The sequence below is a fragment of the Armigeres subalbatus genome, chromosome 1, assembly GCF_024139115.2.
Source record: "Armigeres subalbatus isolate Guangzhou_Male chromosome 1, GZ_Asu_2, whole genome shotgun sequence".
Lineage (NCBI taxonomy): Eukaryota > Metazoa > Arthropoda > Insecta > Diptera > Culicidae > Armigeres > Armigeres subalbatus.
In genome coordinates, this window is record NC_085139.1 from 86,836,544 (window position 1) to 86,861,138 (window position 24,595).

Below are 24,595 nucleotides of genomic sequence, written 5' to 3' on the forward strand. Positions count from 1 at the left end.
CTTAGGCGTACAGATGTCTTCTCGACCTCTGTACCGCACTGATCTCTAATGGCAGTAACGACGTCGTCCGCGTTCGTGACCTCCTTGAGTTGCTTGCACTGGAGGGTCACTTCCACGTCCAATGACCTCACCTCGGTGCCGTCACCCAAGACCTCAAAGACAATTAGGTCTTCCTTCAACCATGTACTTCGTCTTGGTAGCCTATCCTCGCCGTCTCCCTCTTCAGTGGAAAAAAAGCCTCCACTACTGCTCTGCGATCGATCCCAATGATGTCGATGTCGTCTGCAAAGCCCAGGAGCATATGTGAACGTGTGATCCTTTACAGGCCAGACCTCCTAATTAGAGATGGGCAAAACAGCTCATTGCAGTGAGCGGATCTGATCCGTTCAGCTCATTGAAAAGAGTCAGCTCCTTAGATCAGCTCTTCAGTTCTTTAATGCTACATATAATAAAAAATAATTTTTAATATTATTATTTTAATTATTGTTCAAAATTTGAAAAATTTATGTCATTCATTAATTTATTCGTTCATTCATCATTCATCTATTTACCTTTCTTTGAAATTTTAAAATGTTTAGGTACAGTGAGGTAATAATGTCGATTGAAAAACCGACAATTTTAAACTAATAACATTTATTACGCTGTTTTCTGACCGTCGAGATTTGAATGCTAGGAAAACCATAACGTTTTTTTCTCTACAAAAACTAACTCAACATTATTTTCTATTCATAATTCTAAGTTGCATTTTATTGATAACGTTTCTCAAATCGTTAATTTAAATAATTCAGTCCCTAGTCTCTGATATGTATATGAACCATATCACGTGTCATAAGTTTTCTCTTCATACTGGGTGCAGTAAATCAATGCCTTGTTTGCGCGCGCTTCTAACCCTTCTAACCATGCGTAGTTGACATTTTCATACAAGCGAGCCCATTCATCTATATTGGTTCCCGAAATGCGAGAGAAATAAAAACAAGAGAGTAAAAAAATACAGAGCACGGTGCTACAAACAAACCGAGTGCACATGTAGCAGTATGCTGGCGGGAAAACCCGTCGCAAGCAAAAGATCCGCTCCGTGCAAGACACAGCACCCAGCTCGGTTCGTTTGAACCACACGGTTCGCTCGCTAGAATCGGTCGCGACTGATCCGGATCGAGATCCGTGTCGCACGGATCTGAGCTAGTGGCGCAGCTCTCGCTTCCATGTCACAGCAATTTCGAGCTGGACGACGACATGAGCGGAACTGAGAGTTGTTCGGATCTTCGGATCTTTTGCTTAATACGGTTCGTTCGCTACCGCACTACTAGGTATCTTTTGTGTGTCCGTTCGTAGCGCCGAGTATGTGGGTATGGGTTAAGAAATAGGCGGCAAGCTAGATTATTTTTGCTTGTGTGTTTCTTATTCCTCTCTGCAGCAGAAATGATTTCTGTTGCTTGGCTAGATGGTTCTGTCGCTTGGCTTGATGGTGCTTGAGGTGCAAATAATAAACGATCAGCACGTGCGCGGTACTGGACTGGAATGCTCATACAAGCTCGCTTGTGTTGTGTACCGCGAGCGTGGTATTTTCGTTTGTGCTGTACAAAATACAACAGCGCGCGTACTCGAGTGCGTACGCTCGAGGGAGTTTCTCTAGGCGCGTGTTTGACAATGATTTCATCAATTTAAAGTGAGCTGCTGAGCTGGGCTTCTTTAAAAAGATCCATGGCTCATCAGCTCAATGTAAGAAACGAATCTTTGGAACAGCTCCTGAGCGGAGCGCCCACCTCTACTCCTAATCGCACCCTCGAGTGCAAGGTTGAGCAATACATTCGAACCCTGCTGTAATCTATCTAAGGTCACAAAAGAGGTTGGCCCTTCATCTGTAATCCAAATACTTGATTTCGAACCAGCGTTGCAAGTATCAATCTAATCAGTTTCTTCGGAAAATCATTTTCGGACATTATCTGCCACAGCTCATTTCTTCTCAGGGATCGTACGCTGCTGTGAAATCAACGAACAGATGGCGAATCAGCAAGTTGTACTCCCGGAATTTATCAAATATCATCCGCAGGCTAAACATCTGATCTGTCTGGTATTCGCCGATGAAGGACTTCTCAAGCGGTGTCAGTCTATTGAACAGAATACGTGACAGAAACGCCGTCTAATCTGTGCCCTTTCTTTGGGAATATGAGCCATCCAACCAGCCGGTAAGCAGTTCTTCATCCTCATCCTTTTCTGGATAATGTTGGATTGTTTTGTTTGGATTGTTTGGATTGTTTAATTCAGCTGCTGGCTTCCGTGTTTGAAAAGCTCAACCGGGATCTAGTCCTTTCCATAAGATTTACTGTTTTTCAGCTCGTTTTGAGCATCCTTTGCCTGATCCAGCGCTGGTGCTTCCATAGCCGCTAAATAAGCGCCGTCCAATACTTTCAACTTTCCTTCCTGAGGATATTTGCTCATCTATGATGCGTTGTGGAGCCTTCCTGATCCTAGCAGTAAGATGCGAAGCTATGAAGCACGACCATGTAAGAACGCGCTTGAAAGCCATAATACTCTTCAAGAGTGTTATAAAACAAGCATAAAACCAAAATGATTCTCGTTCTGAACTAAGAAATTTTCTCGACTCCCCTCATGATATACAAATGCAAAATGGTAACTATGCTTAGGTTTCTAAGCCGCAGTTAATAACTGTGGAAGTGCTGTATCAATACTAAGCGGCGAGGCTGCAATGCCCCAGTCGGGGAACATAATGCCAATGAAGAACGAGCGTTGTTTGGGTTGCCTCAATAGATGCGAAGCAATAATTTTCTAAAGCATTCCAAGCCAGAAACAATTTTTTCTTGAAGAATCTCCGCCTATTGTGAGTGACTTCCGAAAATGTTCAATAATCAGCATTACAGGCCGGACTCGATTATCCGGAGGCTCGATTAACCGGAGAAAATGGCTTGATTATCCGGAGTAATATTTTTACCCATCTTACAAAAATAGAAATATTATCTTTGTGTATCCGTAACGTATCCAATATGTGCAAGACACCTAGTAATGATAGTGCTTTTCTTTCTTTCGTAAGGGACTGTTCACAAATTACGTAACGTTTTAGGGGAAATAAGGAAGTCAGACCAAGCGCTACGATCCGTACAAAAAAATAAACCTTTTATAAGTTACGAGAGGAAATCAAAATTATCAAATTCAGCGTTACGGATTTTGTGAAAGAACCCTAAGGAACGGAAATCAAGAACATTCATAACACTGGCCCATTTATGATTTTCAATTCAAAGAACCGATATTTTTTAAGCATTCGTATGTACATTCTGAGTACAGCATTGACATTGTGATTCATGTTACCAAATCTCGCTTAACTTTTCAAAGGACCTAAGAAACATTTTTCATTAATTAATTTGAATACTGCAATCTATAGCTTTCATGTTGTTCTGTTGATTTCGCTATTCAAATTAATTCATGAAAAAAATGTTACCAAATCACTTTGGAAAGATTAAGCGAGAAATAATCCTTCGGAATATCCGGAATTGATTCATTCACAAATAACGTAACGCTAAATTTGAAGATTTTGGACCTCCATCGCTTCTTATATGGAAGGTTTAATGTGTTTGTATGAATCCTAACGCACGGCCTGACCCCTTCCCTCTCCTTCCAGCGTTACGTAATTTGTGAACAGCCTTAATATTTATATGACAAAATAATTATTTCACCAACGGTGGTCCATGTATGAATTAAAACACTAGTTCTATATTCATAGTAGCATCAAATGGCGCTTAAAAATCATTGTGTTTAGCGAACATCCGTAAATTACGTAACGCTTAGAGGGGGGAAGGGGGTTTCCTGAAGTGTGACATTCCATACAATTTTATTAGATACCTTATACAGAAAGTGTGACATAGGGGGGATGGAGAATTGAAAATGGTAATTTTTGTGTTACGTAATTAATGGATCTTCCCTAATGATGAAATTAATATTTTCATTTTCAAAAGAATCACTCGGTGGCCATGGTGATCCATACACAATGTCATGCTGAGAATGTCGAGCAGTAATCCGGTGAAAATGATTCCTGATAGGGATCCACAGGGGACAAGTAGGCGAGGTGCGCAAAAGGAAGGTGGATCGATTTCAGGTCCCTCCGTGAACTACGAAGTTCGCGACGTGCAACTGCAGACCGAGCTGAATGTAGATGAATTTTATGTATTTCAGAGGCCTTAGTTTGAATAAATCAAATGAAATAAATTCGTTAGAATGTCAAATGGTGCTATGCGATAAAGTTCATTATGTTATGTTTTATTTCAGGGATGTTCCGGAATTCTCGGAAGGCCACGACATGTATTAGCTACAACATCAAGTGCATCTAAAAATCTTGGTAGCCGCCGACAGTTTATGGCAATCCTGTTGAAACTCCAGAGACTTTCTCGTGAAAAAAGTTATTTTTCTTGAAAATTTCATACAAATTTTTGTTGAAAAATTGAAAACGCTTCTCGTAAAACTATGAACTTTCATTTAAAATTCTGAAGGATTTCCTCCGATATCTCGAAAATACTACCGTTGAAATTCTGAGTAAATTTCCGCAAAAATTTGGAAGATATTTTTGTAGAATTTAAAAAAAAGTAAGACAAGATCACCGTCTTGGACCAGAAGTGAATACTTAACAGTAACACTTAACATTAGACAACGGACAGGACATTCACACATCACCAAGTGAACCAGCGAAGCGTTTTTCGCTTCACGATTTTTTTTTCTCCTTGTTAGAGCGGGATACAAACGCACACTCCATGGCTTGCAAATACGCTTAGACGACGGACGATATTAACCACACGGCCACAAATCCCAATTCCAGTAATTTACCGGGTAAATTATAAAGAATTTCCTTTGGGAATCTGAAAGAATGACCTGCGGAAATTTCCAAGGATTTCCTGTTGGAATCGACAGAATTTCATGTTGAAATCAAATTTTTTGACAGGGAAAGGCCGTTTGTTTTTTGGCCGAATATGTCATTAATCTGAAACTCAACTGGCATTGGGCCGAAATAAACATATGGCCGATAATGTCGTTCGGCCGAACAGGTCATTTGGCTAAAAAGTCGTCTAATCGGATAGGTCATTTAGCCAAAAAGGCTAAAAGGACCATTTGGCCGAAATGAACATATGGTCGAAAGTGTTGCTTGCCCGAGCAGCCGAAAAAAATCGATTGACCGAAAATGTTTCTTAACCGGACGAGGTGACATAAGGTCGAAAACGTTTTGGCCAAAAATGTCATTTGGCTGAAAGCGACGTATGGGTGAAGATCATACGGCCGAACTGATAATTTGGCCGAAAAAGACGTTTACCTAGACAGCTCATTTGTCCAAAAATGGCGTTTGGCCAAACGGGTCGACGTTTTCGCTAAAAATCCGATCAGCCGAATAACATTTTCGGCCAAATTGCCCTTTCTGCAAAACTACCATTTCGGTCAAATGGAATTTTCGACGACAAGGTCTGTTCGACCAAACGACCTGTTAGAGCATATGGCTTTTTCTGCCAAATGACTATTGGTCGTTGGCTGGCACGGCAAATGCTGGGTAACGCGTACCATTGGTACTTCGCGTACCTGAAGGAATAAAATAGACCCCATCTCGCGGTCCTTAGCCTCTTACCCAGCAACTCCTATCCCTACCTCCCCGTGGTGCTGGCCGGGATACGAGCAACGTTAGGGAAGATCGGGTAACCAACCCCAGTGGGAAATATGGTCGTATGCTGACAGGGAAGGGGGGGTTTGCTCCTCTCCGGAGGTGCCAATCTTATTGAGCGTCTGTTCTCCATGTCAGGATCGGCTCACAACAGCGTCTGTTCTCCATGTTAGGGGCGGCTGATCATCGTCCGAGTGCCAGCGAGGGACTCTATGAAACTGTGCACCATGGTCCACCGGAAATAAGGAGAAATGGTCCTCCGGAAATTTAGGGGTTTGGTGTCAGGCCCTGCAAGCCAGCCTTTAAAAATCATAAGCAACGAATAATCAACAAGAGAGTACGGATCGGAACAATCGGCGAAGACCACTGCGAAGAAAAGAGACTAGCGATTGGAAACTCGGTTCGTGGAACTGGAAATTTCGCAATTTTATCGGGGCACACGCATACTCGCCGATGTGCTCAAGGACCGAGGATTCGGCATCGCAGCGCTGCAGGAGGTTTGTTGGAAGGGATCAATGGTGTGAACATTTAGAGATAATCTTACCATCTACCAGAGCTGCAGCAACACACACGAGCTGAGCACAGTTTTCATAGTGATGGGCGATGGCGATATGCAAAGGCGCGTGATCGTGTGGTGGCCGATCAATGAGAGAATGTGCAGGTTGAGGATCAAAGGCCGGTTCTTCAACCTCAGCATAATCAACGTCCATAGTCCACACTCTGGAAGCACTGATGATGATAAGGACGCATTCTATGCGCAGCTGGGACGTGAGTACGACAGCTGCCCAAGCCACGACGTCAAAATCATCATAGGAGATTTGAACGCTCAGGTTTAGACCGACTATTGGAAAGTTCAGCGCTCACCGGCTGACGAACGAAAACGGCCTACGACTAATTGATTTCGCCGCCTCCAAGAATATGGCCATTCGCTGCACCTACTTCCAACACAGCCTCCCGTATCGGTACACCTGGAGATCACCATGGCAGACAGAATCACAAATCGACCACGTTCTGATTGATGGACGGCACTTGTCCGACATTATCGTCGTCAGGACATATCGTGGCCCTAACATCGACTCGGACCACTATCTGGCGATGGTTAAACTGCGCCCAAAACTATCCGTCATCAACAATGTTCGGTACCGACGACCGCCGCGGTACGACCTAGAGCGACTGAAGCAACCTGATGTCGCCACTGCATACGCGCAGCATCTCGAGGCAGCGTTGCCGGAAGAGGGTGAGCTCAATGGGGCCGCTCTTGAGGACTGCTGGAATACAGTCAAAGCAGCCATTAACGACGCAGCGGAGAACAACGTCGGGTCGAAGTCGACGGAACGATTGGTTCGACGAAGAGTGCAGACAGATTCTGGAGGAGAAGGACGCAGCGCGGGCGGTCGCGCTGCAGCAAGGTACCCGGCAGAACGTGGAACGTTATAGACGGAAGCGGAAACAGCAGACCCGCCTTTTCAGGAGAAGAAACGCCACCTAGAAGAAGCGAAGTGTGAGGAGATGGAACAGCTGTGCCGTTCTCAAGAAACACGAAAGTTCTACCAGAAGCTCAACGCATCCCGCAAAGGCTTCGTGCCGCGAGCCGAAATGTGCCGGGATAAGGATGGGAGCATCTTGACGGACGAACGTGTGGTGATCGAAAGGTGGAAGCAGCACTACGAGGAACATCTGAATGGCGCTGAGAGTACAGGCAGTGAAAGTCAAGGCAGCGGAGGAGATGACTACGTCAGTTCAGCGGACGATGGAAGCCAACCAGCCCCCACCTTGAGGGAAGTTAAGGATGCCATTCAACAGCTAAAGACCAACAAAGGCGCTGGTAAGGATGGTATCGGAGCTGAGCTCATCAAGATGGGCCCGGAAAAGCTGGCCACTTGCCTGCACAAACTGATAGTCAGAATCTGGGAAACCGAACAGCTACCGGAGGAGTGGAAGGAAGGGGTTATATGCCCCATCTACAAGAAAGGCGACAAACTGGAGTGTGAGAACTTTCGAGCGATCACCATCCTTAATGCCGCCTACAAAGTGATATCCCAGATCATCTTCCGTCGTCTGTCACCATTAGTGAACGAGTTTGTGGGAAGTTATCAAGCCGGCTTCGTTGACGGCCGCTCGACAACGGATCAGATCTTTACTGTACGGCAAATCCTTCAAAAATGCCGTGAATACCAGGTCCCAACGCACCATCTGTTCGTTGATTTCAAGGCGGCATACGACAGTATAGACCGCGTAGAGCTATGGAAAATTAAGGACGAGAACAGCTTCCCTGGAAAGCTTACCAGACTGATCAAAGCAACGGTGGATGGTGTGCAAAACTGTGTGAAGATTTCGGGTGAACACTCCAGTTCGTTCGAATCGCGCCGGGGACTAAGACAAGGTGATGAACTTTCGTGCCTGTTGTTCAACATTGCGCTAGAATGTGTTATGCGGAGAGCCGGGTGTAACAGCCGGGGTACGATTTTCAACAGATCCAGTCAATTTATTTGCTTCGCGGATGACATGGACATTGTCGGCCGAACATTTGCAAAGGTGGCAGAACTGTACACCCGCCTGAAACGTGAAGCAACAAAAGTTGGACTGGTGGTGAATGTGTCAAAGACAAAGTACATGCTTGTGGGCGGAACCGAGCGCGACAGGGCCCGCCTGGAAAGCAAATCCTCGGATCCTTGCTAACGGCTGACAACAACGTTAGTCGTGAAATACGAAGGCGCATCATCTGTGGAAGTCGGGCCTACTACGGGCTCCAGAAGAAACTGCGGTCGAAAAAGATTCGCCACCGCACCAAATGTGTCATGTACAAAACGTTAATAAGACCGGTTGTCCTCTACGGACATGAAACATGGACAATGCTCGAGGAGGACTTGCAAGCACTCGGAGTATTCGAGAGACGGGTGCTTAGGACCATCTTTGGCGGTGTGCAAGAAGACGGTGTGTGGCGGCGAAGAATGAACCATGAGCTCGCCCAACTCTACGGCGAACCCAGTATCCAGAAGGTAGCTAAAGCCGGAAGGGTACGATGGGCAGGACATGTTGCAAGAATGCCGGACAGCAACCCTGCAAAGATGGTGTTCGCTTCCGATTCGGCAGGTACGAGACGGCGTGGAGCGCAGCGAGCGAGATGGGCAGACCAGGTGCAGAACGACTTGGCGAGCGTGGGGCGTATCCGAGGATGGAGAGATGCGGCCTCGAACCGTGCATTGTGGCGTCAAATTGTTGATTCAGTGTTATCTGTTTAGATGTTAACTAAATAAATGAAAAATGAATGACTATTGGTCGTACCGTCAAATCGTTTTCCATATAATAACCGTATCGAACAAATGGAATTTGGCTAAATAGGTTTCGGCTTAACGTATTATTCGGTCAAATGACTTTCCACCGAATGATTCTCAACCAAACGACCCTTCGTCTGTTGAAAATTTTCTCGTGGTATTTCCGAAAAATTACTAATGGACAACATACACAATTTCACGTAGAAATCCAAAGAAACTCCGAAAAAAAATCCAGTTGAAATTCGGTTGAAAACAGTTTATGTGAAACTTGTAAAATCGCAAGGAAATTTTGTTTAGTGGAAACTCCGGAAAAATCCCGACGAGAAAAAAATTCGAAGCATGCATGCCCGGTGGCATAGGCAAACTTCTAAACAATTTCCCGTAAAAAATTTCAAAGAAATTCCGGTGAAAACTTTAGAGCATTTCCTGTTAAAAATTCAAAAAACTTGGAAGAATCTACTGAGACAGTTCATTAGATTTTCCCTGCGAAATAAAAAGATTTTCCCGTTAATGTCTTAAACATATTCTGGGGAAAAAAACTTTACGTTACGAACGTAATAAATAAATTGCCAAGCCCTTCTCCGACCAAAATGATGACAAACGCCACCGCCGCTGACGATTTTCAGATCGGCGCTGATCTCTAACGGTGGTAGTCAGAACCCATGAACGGACCAACGGGATATTTTATTAGATTTTATATAACTACGACAACAAAAATGGCTCGATTATCCGGAGGGTTCGAATATCCGAAATGAAATTTTTTCAACACTCCTGATAATCGAGTCTAGAGATGGGCAAAACAGCTCATTGCAGTGAGCGGATCTGATCCGTTCAGCTCATTGAAAAGAGTCAGCTCCTTGGATCAGCTCTTCAGTTCTTTAATGCTACATATAATAAAACATAATTGTTAATATTATTATTTTAATTATTGTTCAAAAATTTGAAAAATTTATGTCATTCATTAATTTATTCCTTCATTCATCATTCATCTATTTACCTTTCTTTGAAAGTATTAAAAAGTTTCGCTACAGTGAGGTAATAATTTCTTTTGAAGCCCCGACAATTTCAAACTAATAACATTTATTACGCTTTTTCTGACCGTCTAGTTTTGAAGTCTAGGAGAACCATAACTTTTATTTCTATACAAAAAACTAACTCAACATTATTTTCTATTCATAATTCTAAGTTGCATTTTATTGATAACGTTTCTCAAATCGTTAATTTAAATAATTCAGTCCCTGGTCTCTGATATGTATATGAACCATATCACGTGTCATAAGTTTTCTCTTCATACTGGGTGCAGTAAATCAATGCCTTGTTTGCGCGCTTCTAACTCTTCTAACCATGCGTAGTTGACATTTTCATACAAGCGAGCCCATTCATCTATATTGGTTCCCGAAATGCGAGAGAAATAAAAACAAGAGAGTAAAAAAATACAGAGCACGGTGCTACAAACAAACCGAGTGCACATGTAGCAGTATGCTGGCGGGAAAACCCGTCGCAAGCAAAAGATCCGCTCCGTGCAAGACACAGCACCCAGCTAGGTTCGTTTGAACCACACGGTTCGCTCGCTAGAATCGGTCGCGACTGATCCGGATCGAGATCCGTGTCGCACGGATCTGAGCTAGTGGCGCAGCTCGCTTCCATGTCACAGCAATTTCGAGCTGGACGACGACATGAGCGGAACTGAGAGTTGTTCGGATCTTCGGATCTTTGCTTAATACGGTTCGTTCGCTACCGCACTACTAGGTATCTTTTGTGTGTCCGTTCGTAGCGCCGAGTATGTGGGTATGGGTTAAGAAATAGGCGGCAAGCTAGATTATTTTTGCTTGTGTGTTTCTTATTCCTCTCTGCAGCAGAAATGATTTCTGTTGCTTGGCTAGATGGTTCTGTCGCTTGGCTTGATGGTGCTTGAGGTGCAAATAATAAACGATCAGCACGTGCGCGGTACTGGAATGCTCATACAAGCTCGCTTGTGTTGTGTACCGCGAGCGTGGTATTTTCGTTTGTGCTGTACAAAATACAACAGCGCGCGTACTCGAGTGCGTACGCTCGAGGGAGTTTCTCTAGGCGCGTGTTTGACAATGATTTCATCAATTTAAAGTGAGCTGCTGAGCTGGGCTTCTTTAAAAAAGATCCATGGCTCATCAGCTCAATGTAAGGAAACGAATCTTTGGAACAGCTCCTGAGCGGAGCGCCCACCTCTAATCGAGTCCGGCCTGTATTATACGATTTTTTTTAAACATTTTATTTTTCTTTTATCTAAGATGCGTTTTAGATATATCATAGATATGAAGCATTTAAATTCTTACGTTCTGTAAAATTTGAAGAATTTACCGTGGATAATCAGGAGAAATCTCTTGATCATTTAGAAGACTCTTCATTTACTTTTACAATTTCTCTTGAAATTTGGAAATCATTTTCCGTAGAAGAGTAAGCAATGAAATTTAGAAGAATTTTTGGAATTCTGATGAGTTACCCAGAAAATGGAAACAACTGGATCAGCATAAACACGATCACCCTACTCGTGCGATGAATGAGGGTCTATTATACGCCACCGTGTGAATCATGTTTAAAATAAGTGAAATGAAATATTTTTTTGTCTTTATTTAGAGACTTTCAGCCCAAGGCTGGCTCGTCTCCGGAGAAATAAAATAATTTTAGCTTTCATTGGTGAAATTAACATAATTCCAATCCCAAATCCAGTCATATCACCGGTAAAGCTGCAGCTAACATTTTCGGACCAGCTCACACCTTTCTGAAAAGTTTCTTTTCGACACCGTTATCTTCGATGAAGTTAGCTTGATACTCTTTATTTCTTCAGTTATTATTGAAATAGTTCGGTATTGCAGGAAAGACAGATCTTTCCTTTGACTCAAGCCTTTTTTCATCCCATGTTTCGACCTAACCGCCCGTGCCCCAACCCTCTACAGATTGCACCCAAACGCCCGTGCCCAACCCACTACAGATTGGAATTCGTGTCTTCAAAAGGACCAACCTATACACAATAGCCTTTAATCTCGCTGATTACACTGTGACTAGTGGAAGAGCTTGCCAATTCCTCCGAAACTATCATCACGGTATTGTGTCCTCCATTCATCATTCAGTGGAATCTATGTATATCCCCGAAGTGAACAGCAAAATATTTTCCGGAAATGACTCCGAAAATAATCAGCAAAATAGAGAGGTAGGTAGGGTGAATGACAGCTTTGGCAGTAGGATTACTATAAATGACGAAACTAAGAAGCACTAATCATTATGATTAATCTGATATACAGCAGAAATATAAAAGTAATTTGGATGCTTTCTTTTTTGTCTTTATGTATTTCAGTGGCTTTTCAATTTAAAACAACTTGCTCGCAAGTGGTTCCTGTCCTTCAGAGAAAACAAATGAACAGCGACAAGAGGCTTCGATATGCCCAGATTTATCGCTTTTAGTCTCGAACAAAAAAAAACCCTGCCAATAACACAAACAAACTTACCAAAGTCGTCGTCGGTTCCCCTGCTTTACAGTAATCGGAAATTTTCAGAATAATGAACTTCGAGCACAGTTCGATTCTCTTGAACTTTTCCCATTTAGGAGGGCTTTTGTTTCCTTCCGCAAAGGGCAATTTCTCGGCGGCTGGCTGGCGCGCTGGGGTTTTCCCGGAATCTGAACGGTGCAACTGATTGCCATCGTCGGAGAAGTTTGGTTGGGCCAACATGCTTGAGATTGTTCGAGGCAAAATTGAGGTCTGCAATAAAATAGGGTGACCGACTGTGCCGATGGTTGGTTTATTTTTGCTATCGACAGTAGGGTTGGTTAATTAAATTTGCTTAAATTCAGTCAAACGATAATGCGAACCTACCACTAGAATGGTAGTGCCAAATTTAAGCGTATAAGCTCTTTTGGGAAAAATCCCTGCCAAAGCCTTTTCCAGTTTTGTAATAATACTCGGAAACTAGACCCTTGCCACATAAACTTTGTTTCTGCCTACAAAGTTCGTCAGCGTTGTTTAGCACAGACAATTCGAATGGGGTAATAGGGTCAGATTGCACATACGGAGCAAGAACATTTTATACGGAAAGGTTTCCAGCAGTCCATGGAATACAGCTATTACAAATATTACATTTGTTTCATACACTATATCTCTGTAATGTTGTTCGCATGAAGGTTTTAAAATGCGAGAGAACGTGTCTTACTCTTTTCGATAAAACCATTTGATACGTATAGACATTTTCTGTTAGCATATCGTATGCTTGATTTCATTGGTTCTTGATTTTTAGTTCAATTATTTCGATTTTGTAGAGAATACACTTTCTGAGATATCGGTCGTCATTGGCCCAGCTCCCCTCTATTGATGAATTGGACGAATATATACGCTACTGCTAAAGTGGGTCTGTTCACAACTGACGTAACGCTAACACGTTTCGTCTGATACATTCAAATGATTTGAAAAAAGGCATATCAGTGCTCTGGCTGATCTCGTTTCTCCCTTGTTGCATTTCGTCATTAGTGGATCAGCCCAAAAGCTTGCCTAATAACGAAACCCTTTCCACAGTTTCTATCCAATTATCATCCAATTCCATTATATCTTTTCTTTCATACGAACTTATCGATTCTCATGGGCAACATGTAAAGTGCACTCATATGCAACCGGTGCATCCTTGTTCGCTTTCCATAGAATTGCCATTATTCAGTTCGTTGGATTGTTTCCTATACAGAACAAGTTTTAACAATGCAAAATGGTAACTAAGTGCTATAGAAATAAATCATCCGAGGAAGGTAGAAATAATTTGTTATCATAGAGACGGTTTGATGCGAAACAAAATAGATTCGAAAACCGAAGGTAATGAGCATTAAATATTCCGCTACTGTGTATGGTTTCCTTCCTTGTTCATTGAATTATGAACTGGAAGGCTCACCATAGACAATTAATTCTGCGATCTGAATTATCATCAGAGTCTGTTATCGACGATATTTGCGCCATGCTTATTAACCCTCCTTTGGCTCCTTTGAGTATGACACTTCCATGTGTAACTATTTGCTAGCATTGGAGGCAGAAGAAAAGCGGAAAAATCCGACGACAACACCCGAGCAGGAGCGACGACCTCGATAGCAGAAAGTGGTATGATTTAGCCTTGCATAAGAGGTAAAATACCAAAAAATAATACCAAAAACTTAGATGCAGAATACTTGAGGCACACCATGCTTAGGTATTTCCATACCAAACGAATAATAATTGATTATGCATTTGGTATTGAAATTCAATTTAATAACTGAGTTTGTTATCGTTTAAGTATTGTACATATTAGTTTTTGGTATTATTCCTTTGGTATTTTACCTCTTAAGCAGAATTAAGTATTATTGAGCCAATTTCTCCTGCTCGGGCATAGATTTTTGAGTGATATTTGAAAAGTCATGAAATCCACTAACGACCATAACTCAGTTGACCTGTGACTATCAAGATCCGTACGCGTCGACAAACAATTAGTGGTCGATTGAAAAACATAAACTGATTGTAGCATGAGACGCATACCGTGGTTTACTCGGGGAAGGGTCGTTTGACCAAAACCCATTCGGCCGAATACTACTAGGCCGAACAATCCATTAGACCGAAACCCGTCTGGCTGAAAGTCATTTGGCCGAAAGGGTAGTTTGGTCGAAATGGTCATTTGGCCGAAAGGGTCATTTGGCCGAAAGGGCTGTTTGACCGAAAGGGTTGATTGGCCAAAGGGGCGTTTGGCCAAAAGAGTCATTTGGCCGAAAGGGTCATTTGGCCGAAATGGTTGTTTGGCCAAAGTTCGAAAGGGTCATTTGGGCGAAAGGGCCGTTTGACCGAAACGATTGATTGGCCGAAAGGGTCGTTCGGCCAAAAGGGTCATTTGGCCGAACGGGTTATTTTGCCGAAAGGGTCATTTTGCCGAAAGAGTCATTTGGCCGAAAGGGTCATTTGGCCGATAGGGTCGTTTGGCCGAATGGGTTGTTTGGCCAAGGGGTGATTAGTTCGAAAGGGTCATTTGACCGAAAGAGTCATTTGGCCGAAAGGGTCGTTTGGCCGAAAGGGTAATTTGGCCGAATAGGTCATTTGAAAAGTTTGAAATTAGGAATGAGAAGAGAGACGTCTCACTTCTCACTGTTCATTTCTCACTTCTCGCTGTAAAAAGTGAGTAAAACAAAGTGAGCAGTGAGACATCTTTGTACTACTCACTTTTTACAGCGAGAAGTGAGAAATTAAGAGTAAGAAGTGAGACGTTTCTTTCGGCCAAATGACCATTTCGATCAAACGAATCAAATAACCCTTTTGGCCTAATGACCCTGTTACCACATTTTTTGGACACGTTAATTAGCTGGAGATGCCCAATACTACCGATCAGCGTGACATGTGTTAGGTATAGAAAATCCCAGATTAATCCACCTAGCGGTGATGATGCCTTTCTCGCTTATCATAAAAAATATCGCCTAAAGCTAGAGAAGCCCAAACAGAAATAAATGGGGATAGATCCCATTATTTCCATCATATTTGATTGCATGCATTTATTTCGCAAATATGACCCTGAAAATGTATCGACTATGGTGAATTTCATATTCGTGGTGCATTGGGTGATGTGAGTTCTGTTATTTACTTCTCTCCCTCTTCGGGAATGTGAGATCGATTTCAAGGAAGGAAGAAAATAAAAAAACATCACCTTCATCCAGTGCTGTCGAATATTTACAAGCCTGCCCTGTATCTAAACGAGAACAGTTTTGTGATTTTAATATTAAGTTCAAATGGTGTTCATAATAAAAAAATAATTTAATGAAAATTCCGCGGAAAAAAAAAATTTCGTTTCGTTCCGTCAAATTTCGAATCAGATGGGATCTTGATTTCGTATCGTTTCGAACTCACGGAAATAATTTTTATTTCGTTTCGAGCCAACATGGACATTTTAAATTTCGTCTCGTTTCGTTTCGCCAGGAAAAAGTTTGTTATCGAATACCCTTAACGCATATCGGGGAAGGGTCGTTTTGCCGAAACCCATTCGGCCGAATGCCACTAGGCCGAAAAAACCATTAGGCCGAAACCCGTCTGGCTGAAAGTCATTTGGCCGAAAGGGTCGTTTGGTCGAAAGAGTCATTAGGCCGAAAGGGTCATGTTGGAGCCGGACACAAGTACCAATTATTAAAATGTATTATGCTGTGTAACTTGATTCCATTTTGTACCATAATCCCCCCGAAATCCCGCTGAACTCGTCAGCAATGCGAGAGTGTAGAAGCACTATAGCAACTGTCCACTGTCGGTAGACTACTCATAAGAATCCCGCACAAAGCAAATGTGCACAAATTGTATATTGCTTTAATACCCTCAGTCCAGAATTACAAACGATAGAAAACGGTCGATCTCGGTGTTCTTCTTTGCGATTAGTTCAACATATTATCACGGTCAAGTGTATTTGGGAAGCTAATTTATTGCGGTAGCAATTGCTCTGTTGGCGGTGGAAATTTTGGTGATATTTTGTATCAAGTGCATCAGTCGGACCTTAGTGAAAAGGTGGACGAGCTTCTTGAGGCCTAATCTTGAAGAAACAGTGCGTTTTCCTGGACACAAAAGGCTTGTGGCGACCCAAGCCCCTGGTCAGTACTTTCGCGTGTGTTTTACACCGGACTTAGGGTCTGTCTCATTTGGAGAATTAAACTGAAATTAAACTTAAAAGTAACATTTCAATGATTATCGAATAACCCTGCTCGCAGAGCAAGATTACTTTTGACACATATCGAATCATTTTATATCTAAGTCTTATTGGAATTGCTGGGTAGCATCAGCCATTCTTATGACCGGGTGATTTTTTAATTTTCGAACTGTCACTTTTAAGTTTGATTCTCCAATTGAGACAGACCCTTAGTACTTTTCGGTGGCTGCTAAGGCAGCGAAGAAAGTCCTTCGAAATCAGGCATAATTCGCGCGCGAACACTTTTGGTCCTTGGAGCCGAATCGAAGGCCAAACCGCGGTCGGAAAGTGCTATAAAGTGCCGGTAAAAGTACAAAGTGCTGACCAGAAGCGCGCTGGTCAATTGTGTGGCCATTGTACATTGGCAGGCAAGTTTCAATGGCGATTTCTCACGTTGGTTGTCGTTCCGTGATACATTTTCGTCCATGGTTCACTCTAATGCGGACATTCCAACAGTTGCCAAACCTTCAATACCTTTTGCAGTCTCTAGAGGGGAACGCTAAGAAACCCTATGAGTCGGTCGATATCGAAGCTGACAATTACGCTTGCACTTGGGACGCACTTCTCAAGCGATACGACAACTGTCGATTCCTCAAGCGACAACTTTTCCGGGCACTCTACGATTTGCCAGCAGTGAAGCAGGAGTCTGCTAATCACATTCACAGCCTGATCGACGATTTCCAGCGCCATGTGAAGGCCTTGAAGAAGCTGAACGAACCTGTGGAGCACTGGGACACACCGCTGGTGAATATTTTGTCGTACTAGCTAGACCAACAACCCACTTTGCGAGCCTGGGACGCAGGATGACGTGAAGTATGATGAGCTGGTAGAATTCCTCTAACAGCACGTACGAGTGCTGAATTCAGTAGGCTACGAGCACCATCAGCATCCACCAAAATCAGGTTCGCAGCCAACGCCGCTGCATCCTCCAATTCCTCCTCGCCGTGTCTACTCTCCTGTTCCAATAATCACGTCCTACGCAACTGCCCTATCTTCCTCGGGAAGGATGTACGCCTTCGCCGAGAATTCGTCACGTTGAAGCGGTTATGTTGGAACTGTCTGTGCAGCGGACATCAGTCGAAAAAGTGTACGTCGAAGTTCTCATGTCGTACGTGCCACGAAAGACACCATTCGCTGCTTCACGATCCTGCTTTATCGAAGTCGTCATCGAGTTCAACCGTATCATCTACTATTCCCGTTCAACAACTGTCTCCGTCCACTGGTGTGGGCACTCGGAGCTCCGCTCCTCCCAATATCAGCATGGCAGTCCGAACTGCATGCAATACTGTTTTGTTGGAAACGGTTGTCCTCAATGTCGTTGATGATCAAGGACACGAGTACCAGGCAAGGGCCTTACTGGACCCGGCTTCAATGTCCAACTACATTTCAAAGCCACTAGCAAAGCTGTTGTTCAACCCCCGGTCGAAAGTAGACATATCCATAGCAGGGATTGGCCTCTCCACGCATAGTGTGAAAAGTGCTTTTACTGTCATCATTCAATCGAGAACACAGGAGTTTTCGACGAAGCTACAGTTCCTCATTCTTAAAAATTCTTCCGCACAGTTGCCGACCATACCACTCAACATCTCGTCGTTGAACATTCCCAGGGTTGGTCTCGCCGACCCTCAATTCCACATCCCAGGGAGGATAGACCTCGTTATCGGCAGTGAAGCCTTCTGGGAGATTCATAGTGGTTGGAAGAATCCGTTAGGGGACGGACTTCCATGGATGACTGAAACACCATTCAGATGGGCTGTCGCTGGCACCGGATCCAGTCAACACAATTGTATTCCTCGGATCTGCAACCTTTCTACGAAAGATGATCCGTTAGAAGCTACGCTTAAAAAGTTCTGGGAAATCTAGGACATCTCCGACGGACCAGCACCAGTCCGTTGAAGAAGATCGCTGTGAGAAGCACTACGTAGCTACTACTATCCGTGATCCTTCTGGAAGGTATATCGTCAGTCTTCCTCGAACCGACAATCCGATTTTGTCCTAGGAAGCTCAAGGGATATCGTAGATCGCCGTCTTTTGAGTGTCGAGCGGCGTCTCGAACGTGATCCTACCACCAAGGACGCATACCATCGTTTTATGGACGAATACCTCCAGTTAGGGCATATGAAGAAGCTTGTCGATCCGGTAGACGACGATCAACCGCACTGCTACATACCGCACCACGCCGTCTCCAAAGAGCCAAGCACGTCTACAAAGTTCAGGGTCATTTTCGATGCGTTGCGTCGTGCAAGACATCCTCCGGATATTCATTAAACTCTTGGACCAGTCGTTCAGGAGGATTTGCTCTCAATCGTGCTGCGTTTCCGCATTCACTGCGTCGCTGTTGTCGCCGCCGTGGAGAAAATGTATCGGCACTTGCTCCACCCTCCGGAAGACCGTAAATTCCTGCGGATTCGCTTCCGGACAAACTCCAATGATCCTATTTCCACCTACGAGCTGCAGACGGTGACCTACGGCACCGCGTCTGCTCCGTACCTTGCAACGAGCACTCTGCAACGATTACACGCGACAATGGGCACCAGTTTCTAGCTGCAGTAGATCCAGTCATTTACGATTTCTACGTTGACGATTTCCTTTCGGGTGCTGATGTCGTAGAATCTGCATTTGAAGTGAGGCAACAAGTAACGTCGATGCTGAAGACTGCAGGCTTCCCAATCAAGAAATGGGCATCGAATGTTCCGGAAGTTCTACATGGTGTTCCATCGGAAGATTTGGCCGTTCAACCGCTGCATGAACTTCAGGACGAACAGGCTGTTTCGACTCTGGGGCTCGTGTGGGAGCCGAGAACCGACGCATTACGGTTCAAAGTCCAGCTACCCCCGCCGGCCATAGTTCTGACAAAGCGAAAGGTGATGTCATACATCGCGCAAATCTTCGACCCACTTGGTCTCGTGGGTCCTACAATTGTGGTAGCCAAACTGTTCATGTAGCGTTTATGGGCACTGAAGCAGAATGGAGAGGCCTGCGAGTGGGATACAGCACTCCCAACTAAGCTACAGGACAAGTGGAAGGCGTTTCACAACACTCTACATTTACTGAGCGAAGTTCGTGTCCCACGATTTGTTTCGCTACTGATGGCCAAATCAAAGGTCGCGCCGTTATCTAGTCGACATTCCATTGCCCGGCTGGAACTCTTTACTGCACAACCATAAACGCAGGTATACGAGAAGGTGACCTTTGCCTTGAAGATATCACCACCTGTTTATTTTATGACAGACTCCACTACCGTTCTCCATTGGCTACGATCTCCTCCAAACCGTTGGAAGGCTTTCGTAGAGAACCAACACTCGACCGATGTCAGTCACTGGAAGCACGTATCCGGTCTCGACAATCCCGCTGACAAAATTTCACGTGTACTCAAGCCTGTCGACATGCTACAATGCAAGCACTGGTAGAACAACCCAATCTGGTTGACACTAGATCCAGATCACTGGCCAAATCTCACTCCCACAAAAGAAGTAGCAGAGACTACCGCCGAAGAATGCAATGTGTCACACGTTGCATTGAGTGTCACTCAGAACGACAATCTGTTTACTCCAGTTTCTCCAAGCTTCGTCGCGTTATTGCGTTCTTTCTACGATACCTGCAATCCTTGCGAGCACGCGTAGTACTGCGCCGAACCGACGCAGACAACTACCACCAACTCAGTATTTGCGACGATACCGTTTCTCCAGTCTCCACCGAAGAATTGCAACGTGCTGGACTTCATCTATGTCAGCTAGCTCAACAGCAGTCGTTTCCTGCAGAGATCTCTCACCTATCGAGCGGTGAACCAGTTATCAAATCATCCTCCATGAAGTGTCTGAAGCCATACATCGACAAAGATCGCATTTTTCGTGTCGGTGGCCGCTTGCGGTACGCCACACTCTCCGATTACGTCAAGCATCCTATAGTACTCTCTGCCAAACATCCGCTGTCGACTCTGCTGGATAGTTTCTTTCATTTGAAGCTACTGCACGCAGGGCCGTAACTCCTGCTAGCCACACTGCGCCAGAAACTTTGGATTCTTGGCGGAAGAAATTTGTCCAAATCCGTTTTCCACCATTGCCACACTTGCTTTCGTAGCAAGCTCACACTAGTTCAGCAGAGCACAGTAGATATTCCAGCATCTTCCAGCATCGCGAGTCTCACCAACTCGCCCTTTCTCTGTCTGTGGCGTCGACTACTGTGGACCATTCTTCCTGAAGGCAACAGTCCGCAATCGTGCTCCAACCAAGTCTTACGTGGCAATCTTCGTTTCCTTCGCCACGGAAGCCGTACAGAGCTTGTTAGCAGCCCTCCGTCGTGTGGTAGCTAGAAGAGGAAGAATTGCCGAGCTGCACTCGAACAACGCGACAACGTTCAAGGGTGCGTCACACGCACTCAACCGGATCTACCGGATGCTGAAGGTGGACAACAACGATCGGGATCGGATTTTCAGTTGGTGTGCGGAGAACGAGATTCGGTGGAAGATTATTCTGCCACGTGCACCGCACTTTGGCGGGCTTTGGGAGGCTGCAGTCTAGTCAACGAAAAAGCACCTTCTGTAAACAGTAGGCAACACCAATATTGCCTAAGAACAGATGTTGTCTCTTCTGGCACAGGTCGAAATGTGCCTCAATTCCCGCTGACTCCGATGCCGAGTGAACTGTCCGCTCTGGAGGCTCTAACTCCAGGACACTTTCTCGTCGGGGCCAACCTTCTAGCTGTACCCGATGCCGATTTGCTTTGACAACCGTCTGGAAGCTTACGGCGTGGTCCAGAAGCATCTCCAGAACATCTGGGCCCGCTGGTACCCGGAGTACCTTCAACAGCTGCAGTCACGGGCAACGAAAGGCTGCAATCCCACGGTCACCGTTGAGGTGGGCCGCATCGTCGTCGTGAAGGAAGACAACATCCCTCCGGCTAGCTGGCCACTCGGGCGTATTATAAAGCTGCACCCGGGCAAGTACGGGGTCGTCCACGTCGTAACTCTACACACTGCCCCGGGGAAGAATATCATTCGTGCCGTAGCCAAGATCGCTCTACTGCCATCACCGGATCCAAGCATCTGAAACCGTCGTTCCAGGTAGAGCAACCCGCAAGAGAGAACTTGCTCGAAGCGCACCTGCGCTTAGCACATGTAATTGCAGTTCCATTATTTTCAAGCCAAGTCGTTCGATCTACCTGGTCTTCTTTTTTGTTCCCGGTCAACTAACTGCGAGGATCTACGGCAGAGCGATCACCGAACCGATGTCTACCACAACCACAACTATCTACGATCTACATCTGAATTCGTCCAACGCTGAATTGTTGGAACCCCTACGTGTTCCAAGGTGGCCGGAATGTCGGAGCCGGACACAAGTACCAATAATTAAAATGTATTGTGCTGTGTAACTTGATTCCATTTTGTACCATAATCCCCCGAACTAAATTAGTCATCGCTGAACTCGTTAGCAATGAGAGAGTACAGAAGCACTGTAGCAACTGTCCACTGTCGGTGGACTACTCATAAGAATCCCGCACAAAGCAAATGTGCACAAATTGTATATTGCTTTAATATCCTCAGTCCAGAATTTCAAACGATAGAAAACGATCGATCTCGGTGTTCTTCTTTGCGATTAGTTCAACATATTATCATTTCGTTGGCTGCTAAGGCAGCGAAGAAAGTCCTTCGAAATCAGGCATAGCTCGCGCTCGAACAGGTCATTTGGCCGAAAGGGTCGTTTGGCCGAAAGGGCCATTTGTCCGAACGGATTGTTTTGCCGAAAGGGTCGTTTTGCCGAAAGGATCATTTGGCCGAAAAGGTCGTTTGGCCGAAAGGGCCATTTGGCCGAACGGATTATTTTGCCGAAAGGGTAATTTGGGCGAAAGGGTCGTTTGGCCGAAAAGGTTGTTTGGCCAAACGGGTTTTTTGCCGAAAGGGTTATTTGGCCAAATAGTCATTAGGCCGACAGGGCCATTTGGCCGAAAGGGTCATTTGGCCGAATAGGTTATTAGGCCGAACTGGTCATTTCAAAAATGACTTCTCGCTGTAAAAAGTGAGAAGCGCGAAGTGAGAAATGTCTAGTGAAACGTCTCGCTACTCACTTCGCGCTCCTCATCTTTTAACAGTGAGAAGTGAGAAATGAGGAATGAGAATGGAGACGTCTCGATTCTTACTTCTAATTTCTCCCTTTTTAAATGATTTATTCGGCCTAATAATCCTTTCGGCCAAATGACCCTTTCGGTCAAACGACCTTTTCGGCCAAATGACCCTTTCGGCCAAATGACCCTTTCGGCCTAATGACCCATTCGGCCAAATGACTTTCGGTCTAATGGTCTGTTCGGCCAAATGGTACATTCGGCCAAACAACTTTCGGCCTAGTGGCCTAGTGGGTTTCGGGACCCTTCCCCCTCAATGAATGTTTGTACCATCAGGATATAATTGTTGAGCTTGTTTTGTGCTGTTTGATGTTAGCTATTCGAGCCGACCAATAATGCATCCCACCCCAGTAAAGGTTGTACATACAACACTATTCAAACAAGTTTCGCAAGCAAGCAACAACAGCAAATCCAAACGGATGACTTTTAGTGCTGAAAAGTGTGTCTTATTTCAATACATCTTAGGAGTCTTCCTACAAAAGAAGGTGGAAACTTCATCTAAAATTCAAAGGTAAATGGAAGCAACGTAAATAAACTTAGTTTGAGCCAAACTTCCGCTTCATTGGAAGATTTCAAGTTCTTTTTTGCAGACCCGTTCAATATTTATTTATCCAACAAAATACTATCGCAAGCATCCATACGTATCAAAAAATACCATCGCTTATGTAATCATAGATTCCAGTTGAATGAACTCGATAAATTTTCCATCGAACCTCACCCTGACCGCACTACAGCCTGGATCAACTGTTTTCAAGTTTTATTTTCTCATTGGGGAGCTGCACTGCGAGAAAATTGAACCCATTTAGAACACACGGTTCAGTTGCTCCCTGCTGATAGTCCTATACCGTAGTGGATGATGAAAACAGGAGAGGGAGCGATTGGGGTGCAACTATCGATTACCAGTTTGAAAGGATGATTTTTCCCGATAACGATTTCTTGTTGAAGCTTCACCGGTAATGGTGTGTTGTATGAAAGTTAGCTATTGAGTAGTTTAGTTAGAATAAATGATCAAAACCTTGTTTTTTTTCTGGCGTGATGACAAAAACACAACATTCTATAATTCTTCATATTTTTTCATGAATTCGGCAGCTACTGCATATCAAATTCGCCACCAAAAACCTAATTCGTCATCCCGAAATTGAGTTATGCCATTCTCATAACCTCATAAGAGCTTTCCACGACCACGCTTTATTCAATTTATTCATCGTCCCCGGTTTGTGTGGATGTGAGTTTTTTTTTCGGTGCTGTGTGTTCGCAGTGTCTCCATGCGGCCCTGATGGGCATTCCATGCCAGCGCGCGCCGTTGCATTGTGTTTCCGAGTATAAAATATTCCAAACAGGAAATAAGCTTTTTTCCGGTGGCTCTCGTGTTGTTTCTGGTATGGCAGGACGGATGCGGAGGGCTTTTAAAAAATGAAGGATGTTTTAGCTCTCTTTTGCTGTAACTTGCCCCCAAACAATGATGCCAAGAATTTGTAAGGTTTCTCATTATGCTGATTTGATTGAATGCGTATCCGTTTTTCCCAGTAGGAAATGTTTGTCCTACCGGTGAGGCTCCCGAAAAGCGCAATTAGCGAGCATCATGAATGCCACAGCACAGGAATTTTAATTTAATTCTTTTCAAACTGTGGAATTCTCGAAAATAAATGGAATCGCTCAAGTACCAAATGTTGCCCGGGGATATAACAGTCGGCATACAATTGGATAACAATGTGTATGTAGAGCAATTATCAATATAACATTTATGTCATACCGTGAAACAAATTAACTGCCTACATGACAATTTCAAATTCAATTTCTCTATCCATTCATGCATCTTGACAGATACGCACGATTTGATCTCAAATGTAACATTCTCAACTCG

The 24,595-nt window shown here is 44.3% G+C and overlaps 1 protein-coding gene across 1 annotated transcript in view; it reads right to left on the reverse strand.

The window, feature by feature from the left end:
- LOC134206327 (uncharacterized) overlaps window positions 1-24,595 on the reverse strand; it is a 380,581-nt gene that overhangs the window by 313,935 nt on the left and 42,051 nt on the right. The gene's annotated exons all lie outside the window — the stretch shown is intronic.